The sequence below is a fragment of the Oncorhynchus mykiss genome, chromosome 27 (genome assembly GCF_013265735.2).
Source record: "Oncorhynchus mykiss isolate Arlee chromosome 27, USDA_OmykA_1.1, whole genome shotgun sequence".
Taxonomy (NCBI): Eukaryota; Metazoa; Chordata; class Actinopteri; order Salmoniformes; family Salmonidae; genus Oncorhynchus; species Oncorhynchus mykiss.
In genome coordinates, this window is record NC_048591.1 from 2,848,635 (window position 1) to 2,859,197 (window position 10,563).

A 10,563-nucleotide genomic window follows, 5' to 3' on the forward strand; every position below is an offset into this window, starting at 1 on the left:
TTTTGTGGGTCTCATGGTGGGTGTCTTTTAGGTCCCAGTTGTTGTTACTAGTTAACTCCCAGTGGACACCTCTCCTAAAAAACAAGCTAATATTTTGGGTTGGATATTGCATCCAATTAATATTTTAATCAATGGAATTTCCTTGATGTTCATTAGTCTTTCAGTTGTTAATCTTCTGTTGTGTACTAAATATTTTTGTTTATTTTCATTTAGTTTTTTTCCTGTGAAGCCATTGTGTTGCATCCATGTCTGAAATGTGCTGTATAAATAAAGCTTGATTTGATTTCAACAAATAAACCCAACGACTGACCAATCAACAGACTCTTGGTCCCTCTTAGTATGAAGAACAGTATCAATCCCACTTTTCCAGCCTGATGAAGGCGTGGTGGAGTGGTAAACACTAAACACCACTACCCGGCTCTACCAGGGGATTGAGGTGGTCTCGCACAGCTCTGCTTTTCTTGACTGCCCGGCAACACAGAAACACATATTAAACATTCAAACTAATGGATATGGAGCATCTATGACTTCAGTTACACCTGGCACCTAAATGTGACATCTGTCATCCGATCACTCCAAGCTGCATTAGGTTCAGATCTACCAGGATGGGCTTTTGACATAGTCTGGATGAAGTCAGGCCACTGAATATGCATCAGCAATGTAAAGAGATGGGGTGAATGAGTAGGGCAAAGTACATTTTACACAAATTACCTTCATAATATCAAATGTGTGTGCCTGAGAGGAAATTAACTTTCATACAGCCAAAAGGGGTGAGAAATTACACCAATATCAGTGGACAATTTGCACTAATGTAAATTAACATGGATGATGGATCATATCACCTTTTGCTTACGTGATGAACCGCTAAGGAGACATAAATATTTACTATCTAAACCATGTGTGACCTCACCTCTCTGGCTGTAGAAGTGTTCTTCCTAACCAGTCCATCAACAGCTCTCTGACTGAGCTCCACCCTCACTGGGTCTTCAGAGGAGAGGAAGGCTGATGAGGGATGGAAGGATGAATGGATCAGTCAGTCAATAAAGTGTAGAGCTGCTGTCTGACAAAATCACAATTTTAGTAGTTCGTTAAAGTAAATTGGGCTTTACGACTGCAGAATACCAACTATAAATCACTTAGATCATGTATTTTCAGGTAGAGATACATCCTTGGGACGTCCCTAGCCCGTTGAAGTTGACATTTAAAATGGTTAAGGTATAGATGTCTCAAGGATCCCAGATTGCATTGACCATCATGCATTCTTCTTCCACTTTTACATAGCAGGTGTAAAATAAACAGACAAGACAAGTAGGCATGCAATGCATTATGGTCATTGTAGTTCAATTATACCAATGGCTGATGGCTTTTTTTTCTTCCTTTATTTAAATTGACAATTGTTAAGAACAAACTCTTATTTGCAATGACGCCTAGGAACAGTACCTTTCTAGACAATGTGCTGGACGGTAATTATTTATGTGGCCCATGTACCCAGTATAACTTTACGAGAAAAAAAATAAACTTTTGTTCACGGACTGCAGGCGACAGGCTCAGGACACGGTTGATTGGCTATCAGACAAGGTTCATTACGCTGCAGCTGGTAGGACTGCTTTGATGGATTATACTATAGCTGAGATCCCAATGCCCATGTAGACATAGCTTACTGACTGATCAATGAGGTTAGATCCCAATATTCCAATACCCATGTAAACATAGCTTACTGACAGATCAATGAGGTTAGATCCCAAATACCCATGTAGACATAGCTTACTGGCAGAACAATGAGGTCAGATCCCAATACCCATGTAGACATAGCTTACTGACAGATCAATGAGGTCAGATCCCAATACCCAAGTATTGCGAACAGGTCGATTGTAGCGGTAGTCGTTTTGATGGCGACGTACTTTACAGTTATTTCGACCGCGCTGGTTGTTGGAGTCGTGGTTTCCTGGAAGAAACCGTTGTTGTGCATCATCTTTCAACGCTCCAATACCTGATAATGACCAAACCTGTATCGGCTATTTGGGAATTAAACTTGAACCTGAAAGCGTTGCTTCATAGTAGAAACATCTGTTGGGTTGGTAGAATGTGGAAAGACCCACCTCATTGGTTAATATGCACTGTAGTAGAAACATCTGTTGGGTTGGTAGAATGTAGAAGTAGGTTTTAAATTCATACTTATTACAAATCTGCAGTTGTCTGACTATTATATTATTATTTAATAAAATAAATGTAAAAATGCACTTTTTTGTCTGGAAATATAATAAAAATGTATCTGCGTTGCCCACTCCAGTCAATAGATGGCGATGTGCGTCTTTTAGGTTCCGGCGACGCTGCCAGTGTGACGTATAATCTAGTGGACGGGACGCTACTTCAACAACAACAGCTAGTCAGACACCTCGGTAGCATCCAAGCCGAAACATTCAAGCTGTTCAGACTGCTTCGGTGTATATTTGCCTCTGTATTTGAAACATAATTATGTATTTCAACTAGTTTCCCCTTGATAAATTAGCTTTTCACTAGGCTAGTCGCTAACTAGCTAGGTTAGCAGGCTAACATCACTGACCCTGAGTTCACCAAGCTACTCTCCTCCTGCTGAAGAACAGGAGATCTGCTGGACGGAGAAAGAAGGTATTTGGCTGAACATTGTCGTGAAAGAGGAGAATGAAGGGGAGGATGTTACAGTAAACGAAGAAGTAGAGGGTGAGGCTGTTACAGAGAGACAAAAGAAGAAGACTCGTTCAGAGTGAAAGAGGAGGAGGATGTTACAGTAAAAGAAGAGGAGGAAGAGAGGGAGGAGGATGCTGTTTTTGGAGTGAAGGAGATAACTGTCACATTGAAGGAGGAGAAGGAAGAACAAGAATAGGAGGAGGAGACATGCGATCTGATTAAGACCAGTAAGTACTGTCTTAAAAACAGGAGCACAAACTATTGTTGAACTGGTGCATGGTTTTAAAGCAGCATTCTACTGAATGTTTATGCTTGAATGTGTTATTATTTAATGTAGGAATTGATAACTACACTGTAAGATGTGTAATACCACCAAAGAGTGTGTCACCAACAAAACCTTAACAATGGATTAGCAAATTCACAACTTAAATGTCACTCAGAATTGACAAACAAGATAGAAATGACAGGGGATGTGTGTTACTATAGTAACCCGTGGGGGGTGATGCGTGTTGCTATAGTAACCCGTGGTGGGTGATGTGTGTTGCTATAGTAACCCGTGGTGGGTGATGCGTGTTGCTATAGTAACCCGTGGGGGGTGATGTGTGTTGCTATAGTAACCTGTTGGGGGAGTGAACACCCAGACAGTGGACATCTTTGAAAACAAAACCAGGAAGAAACTTCATCGTTACCCAGAAAGGATTTGATGTTGAGATTAAAATGTGTTATGTGTTTTATTTATCCAACATAACTACCGTACTGTGGATTATTTCAATTAAAATAGACAACAAGAAACAAAAAACTATTAACTACGACTACATACACCCTTCTAGCTAGCTGACCACTGATTTTTATTGCAATTAATGTAAGTTAAGTTTTATATAAGTTAGGTTATGAGAGTTTTCAAAAAAGTAATATGTACACATTTTGTGGGACATTCTGTTTATTGTCAACATAGCAGGTGTAAATGTGTAACACATTTAATTGAATTTTTAACCTCTGAAATATAGCTAACAAGTTTGCTAATGTTGCTAGTTTAACTTAGTTGATATAACTGGTTAGTAACCAAAAAGGAAAGAAATTGTAAGTGTTAGATGATAATACATTTAAAGAAAACAGCTGAATGTTGTCAAGCTATAGACAGATAGAGCTCAGCCTATAAACATGACATTATCTATTATTATAGAGCTCTGTTCAGCCTAAAAACAAGACATTATCTATTATTTTAGAGCTCTGCTCAGCCTATAAACATGACATTACCTATTATTATAGAGCTCTGTTCAGCCTAAAAACAAGACATTATCTATTATTTTAGAGCTCTGCTCAGCCTATAAACATGACATTATCTATTATAATAGAGCTCTGCTCAGCCTGTAAACATGACATTATCTATTATTATAGAGCTCTGCTCAGCCTGTAAACATGACATTATCTATTATTATAGAGCTCTGCTCAGCCTGTAAAGATGACATTATCTAGTATTATAGAGCTCTTATTATGACATCAAGATATTCCCTGAGAAATTAGATTTGGAGCTCTACGTCATTTGTTTTTAAATCTCACCGTCACCAAGTGTATTTTTAATGATGTAATGTTGTGAAAACTGACCTCCGGTTATTGAGGGATCTAGTTTAGATTAAACAATTTTATTTAATGTTGGTTTCATTCAGGTCTCTCTGTTTAACTAAATAATATGTTTGTCTTTGGCAGGAGAGAGACCAGACTCTGACAGCGGGAAGAGTTCCTCAGAGGAAACAGACCCGGAGACGCCTAACCAACACCACTGGTCCCACTGTGGAAAGAGTTTTAGGTGGTATGGGAGCCTGAAAATTCAAGAGAGAATACATCCAGGCGAAAAGCCCTACCACTGTTCCCACTGTGGAAAGAATTTTACTCAGTTTGGGGCCCTGGTTGGGCATGAGAGAACACACACAGGAGAGAAGCCTTATCACTGCTCCCACTGTGGAAAGAGTTTTAGGTGTTTAGAGAACAACTTCAAGAAAACAGCTAGCTACATTTAGAAGTGTTGCATTTTGATTGAAGTGGGTCACCAACATGGTAAGTGTAACACAACTCTATTTGTGTTAGTCACTTTTTGCTAAATCTCATAAATAGTACTCTTTCAATTCAGAGCCTGGATTTTCCCCCTGAGGCTTATATCACGCTGAAATCAATTGAATGGGGAAAACCTTTAGGGTTCTACATTGTGAAATTACTTAAAATACTCCTACTTCAATGTTAAAACATTCTACATTGTGACACTAATTCATTGATATCACGAAATAACTCCTTCATGTACTGACCACAGCTATAAGGTTTCTCTCCTGTGTGTGTTCTCTGGTGAATTTTAATGCCTGATGAGGTGAATCTCTTCCCACAGTCAGAGCAGCAGTGAGTTCTCTTCCCTGTGGATCTCTGCAGGTGTTTGAGGTGTTCTGATCTGGAGAGACTCTTCTCTGCCTCTTCAGCATCATGTGGTTGTTGAGGCTCCCCAGAGGATCCACAATAGTCCCGTATCTCTCCTGTGTGAACAACAAAGTCAGACAGATGACTAAAGGCCCACATCCATTGTAAAAGGTGATGCAAACAGCGTGGCCATGAAGTTGTACAGCAATTGACGTCTGTAATCAATGTTAACATTATTTGACAATTGTCTTAAAATGAGCAAGAAAAGTCATATTTTGTCTTGTTTTCACATTAGTAGTAACATCGATGATTGTCGGCTAGAAATAGGATATTCATGTTGTTGAAACTCTAAACAGCGTGCCAGACGACTTTGGTCTCCAAGGCCCCCTTCTGTGTTTGCTAAAATTGCGGCACGAGGGCAATTTGATTACAGAAACTCCTACCTGCTAATGAGGAAGCCGATAGTTATGGATGTACTATATCTGCCTGGAGCAAAAATGGTGAGCAAAGATTTTAGTTTTTCACAATGTATTCTGAATGTGAATGGGGGAAAACTCAGGGGAGTAACCTCCATTTCCAGGTTGCTTATGAGTGCATTTCACACTACTTTGGATTATAATTGTAAGGCTCATTTGAATGTCCTGTTTAATATAATGTTTGCTACAGTATGAATTATGTGTAATTATTGAAGAACCGCGTTAATGACAGTATCCATTTAGGTGTTATCAATAAAGTTAAGATTTAATTTTTTATTTCACCTTTATTTAACCAGGTAGGCCAGTCGAGAACAAGTTCTCATTTACAACTGCGACCTGGCCAAGATAAAGCAAAGCAGTGCGACAAAAACAACACAGAGTTACATGTGGGATAAACAGAAGTACAGTCAATAACACAATAGAAAAATCTATATACAGTGTGTGCAAATGGAGTAAGGAGGAAAGGCAATAAAGATGATGTGCAAGTAGAAATACTGGTGTGCAAAAGAGAGAAAAAAAAAATATGGGGATGAGGTAGCAGTTGGATGGGCTATTTACAGATGGGCTGTGTACAGCTGCAGCGATCGGTAAGCTGCTCAGATAGCTGATGCTTAAAGTTAGTGAGGGAGATATGTCTCCAACTTCAGCAATTTTTGCAATTCGTTCCAGTCACTGGCAGCAGAGAACTGGAAGGAAATGCGGCCAAAGTAGGTGTTGGCTTTGGGGATGACCAGTGAAATATACCTCCTGGAGCGCGTGCTATGGGTGGGTGTTGCTATGGTGACCAGTGAGCTGAGTGAAGGCGGCCTAGCAAAGACCTTATAGATGACCTGGAGCCAGTTGGTTTGGCGACGAATATGTAGCGAGGGCCAACCGACGAGAGCATACAGGTCCTAGTGGTGGGTGGTATATGGGGCTTTGGTAACAAAACGGATGGCACTGTGATAGACTGCATCCGGTTTGCTGAGTAGAGTGTTGGAGGCTATTTTGAAAATGACATCGTCAAAGTCAAGGATCGGTAGGATAGTCAGTTTTACGAGCTTTGATGCGAAATAGGAAGCCGATTCTAGATTTAATTTTGGATTGGAAATACTTAATATTAGTCTGGAAGGAGAGTCTATAGTCTAGCCAGACACCTAGGTATTTATAGTTGTCCACATATTCTAAGTTAGAACCGTCCTGAGTAGTGATGCTGGACAGGCTGGTACGGGCAGCGATCGGTTGAAGAGCATACATTTCGTTTTGCTAGCGTTTAAGAGCAGTTGGAGGCCAGTGTTGTATGGCATTGAAGCGCGTTTGGAGGTTTGTTAACACAGTGTCCAAAGAAGGGCCAGATGTATACAGAATGGTGTCGTCTGCGTAGAGGTGGATCAAGGAATCACCCGCAGCAAGAGCAACATCGTTGGTATATACAGAGAAAAAAGTCGGTCCGAGAATCGAACCCTTTGGTACCTCCATAGAGACTGCCAGAGGTCAGGACAACAGGTCCTCCGATTTGACACACTGAACTCTGTCTGAGAAGTAGTTGGTGAACCAGGCGAGTCAGTCATTTGAGAAACGAAGGCTGTTGAGTCTGCCGATAAGAATACGGTGATTGACAAAGTCGAAAGCCTTGGCCAGGTTGATGAAGACGGCTGCACAGTACTGTCTTTTATCGATGGCTGTTATGATATCGTTAGTACCTTGAGCGTGGCTGAGGTGCACCCGTGACCAGCTCGGAAACTGGATTGCACAGCGGAGAAGGTACGGTGGGATTCAAAATGGTCAATGATCTGTTTGTTAACTTCAAATCAAATTGATTTATATAGCCCTTCGTACATCAGCTGATATCTGAAAGTGCTGTACAGAAACCCAGCCTAAAACCCCAAACAGCAAGCAATGCAGGTGTAGAAGCACGGTGGCTAGGAAAAACTCCCTAGAAAGGCCAAAACCTAGGAAGAAACCTAGAGAGGAACCAGGCTATGTGGGGTGGCCAGTCCTCTTCTGGCTGTGCCGGGTGGAGATTATAACAGAACATGGCCAAGATGTTCAAATGTTCATAAATGACCAGCGTGGTCCAATAATAATAAGGCAGAACAGTTGAAACTGGAGCAGCAGCAACGGCCAGGTGGACTGGGGACATTCAAAGACTTCAGAACGGCAGGGCAGGATGGATATAGGTCTGTAATAGTTTGGGTCTAGAGATGGATATAGGTCTGTAATAGTAGAGTGTCACCCCCTTTGAAGAGAGGGATGACCGAGGAATCGTTCCAATCTTTAGGAATCTCGGACGATACGAAAGAGAGGTTGAACAGACTAGTAATAGGGGTTGCCACAATGGCGGCGGATAATTTTACAAAGAGAGGGTCCAGAATGTCTAGCCCAGCTGATTTGTACTGGTCCAGGTTTTGCAACTCGTTCAGAACATCAGCTATCTGGATTTGGGTGAAGGAGAAGCTGGGGAGGCTTGGGCAAGTAGCTGCGTGGGGTGACTGTTAGTGTAGTACGCCACAGGATGTTTTTGTGCTGGTTGAGGGCAGTCAGGTCTGGAGTGAACCAAGGGCTATATCTGTTCTTAGTTCTACATTTCCTGAAAGGGGCATGCTTATTTAAGGCGGTGAGGAAATTACTTTTAAAGAACAACCAGGCATCCTCTACTGATGGGATGAGGTCAATATCCTTCCAGGATACCCAGGTCAGGTCGATTAGAAAGGCCTGCTTGCAGAAGTGATTTTGGGAGCGTTTGACAGTGATGAGGGATGGTCGTTTGACTGCGGACCCATAACGGATGCAGGCAATGAGGCAGTGATCGCTGAGATCCTGACTGAAAACAGCAGAGGTTTATTTGGAGGGCAAGTTGGTCAGGATAATATCTATGAGGGTGCCCATGTTTACGGATTTAGGGTTGTACCTGGTGGGTTCCTTGATAATTTGTGTGAGATTGAGGGCATCTAGCTTGGATTGTAGGACGGCCAGGGTGTTACGCATATCCCAGGTTAGGTCACTTAATAGAACGAACTCTGAAGATAGATATGGGGCAATCAATTCACATATGGTGTCCAGGGCACAGCTGGGAGCTGAAGTCAATAACTAGCGGCAACAGTGAGAGACTTATTTCTGGAGAGATTAATTTTTTTAATTAGAAACTCGAACTGTTTGGGCATGGACCTGGAAAGTATGACAGAACTTTGCAGGCCATATCTGCAGTAGATTGCACCTTCTCTCTTTTTGACAGTTCTATCTTGACGGAAAATGTTGTGGTTGAGGATGGACATTTCAGAATGTTTGGTTGCCTTCCTAAGCCAGGATTCAGACATGGCAAGGACATTAAGGTTGGCGGAGTGTGCTAAAGCAGTGAGTAAAACAAACTTAGGGAGGAGGCTTCTGATGTTAACATGCATGAAACCAAGGCTTTTTCGATTACAGAAGTCAACAAATGCCTGGGGACACACAGGGCCTGGGTTAACCTCTACATCACCCAATGAACAGAGGAGTAAGATGAGGGTATGGCTAAAGGCTATCATAACTGGTCCTCTAGTGCGTTGGGAACAGAGAATAAAAGGAGCAGATTTCTGGGCGTGGTAGGATAGATTCAAAGCATAATGTACAGACAGGTGTATGGTAGGGTGCGGGTACAGTGGAGGTAAACCTAGGCATTGAGTGACGATAAGAGAGGTTGCATCTCTGGAGGCACCAGTTATGCTAGGTGAGATCACTGCATGTGTGGGAGGTGGGACAAAAGAGTTCTCTGAGGCATGTTGAGTGGGACTAGGGGCTCCGCAGTAAAACAAAACAATGATAACTACCCTAAACAACAGTATACAAGGCATATTGACATTAGACAGAGACATAAAGCGAGGCATAAAGCAATCACAGGTATTGATTGGGAGAGCTAGCTATGACAACAATGGGTAAGACAACAACAACAGGTAAAATGGCTATGAATGGGCAGAGAGGGTCAGTTAACTACACACAGGGCCTGAGTTCGAGGCTGGGGCCGACAGATAAACAAAATAAACAAAATGAAGAACCGTGATCTGACAAAGGCCGGTTGAGAGCAAATCTGACAGAATTGCATCGGCAGACCAGTTGTGATGGATCGGCGGGGCTCTGTGTCGACAAAGGGTCCAGGCCAATTGGCAAAAGAGGTATTGTAGCTGGAGTAATTTTGTTTGCTAGCCGGGAGATGCACTTGGCTCGGTGCAATTCGGTGCAAAGGTCCAGAGCTTACGGCAGGAATCCGGTGATGTAGTGTCTTGTAGTCGTCGTAGTGAAGAGTCTGGGAGGCATCAGCTGTGTAGCCGAGTGATCATAGGGTCCACTGAGCTGGCCGGGAGATGGGCCTGGCTCAAGGCTAGCTTCGGGGCTGGGCCACATGGTGGCAGCTAGCTAGCTGCGATTATCTGGTGTAATGGTCCAGAGCTTACGGCAGGAATACGGTGATGTAGTGGAGAAAAACAGTCCGATATGCTCAGGGTTGATATCACACTCCGATATGCTCAGGGTTGATATCACGCTGTGCAGACTGGCAGGTATTATCCAGGCTAAAAGCGGCTGGTGTCTGAGCTAAAAAGGTAAAGGCCACTAGCAGTGGCTAACAATGACTAAATAGCTAGTAGCTATGGCTAGCTTCTGATGGAGGTTCAAGCTATAAGGTCTAAAAAAAAATAGCAGATCCGTATCACATTGGGTGAGGGGGGTTGCCGGAAGGTATATTTCATTTAAAAATTGAAAAAGTTTGAAATATATTGCAATATATACAAAAAAAGATGAAAAAAACATTAAATTTACAACAACAAACACGTCTTACTGCTACGCCATCTTGGATTACAAGATGACTCTGTTTAAAACCATTGGATTTAGCAAACTCTGAAATTATTTAGTATTTCTGTGCCCATTAAACTGTTTTCCCAGCGTAACATAAGGAATGATGTTAGTTCGATACATAGTTCGAGTGCATTTCAGAATACAAAAAAACTGTCTGAAAGCAAAATCCCGTATTTAAGTTGAAGTTCATCATATGACAAGCGTAATGTTA

General features: G+C 42.0%; 1 long non-coding RNA gene across 1 annotated transcript; it reads left to right on the forward strand.

The window, feature by feature from the left end:
- Nucleotides 1-2,318: 2,318 nt before the first annotated feature.
- LOC118944765 lies at nucleotides 2,319-5,820 on the forward strand. Its single transcript, XR_005040059.1, has 2 exons — nucleotides 2,319-2,894; nucleotides 4,375-5,820. It is a non-coding gene; the product is annotated as an uncharacterized LOC118944765 (long non-coding RNA).
- Nucleotides 5,821-10,563: the final 4,743 nt, after the last annotated feature.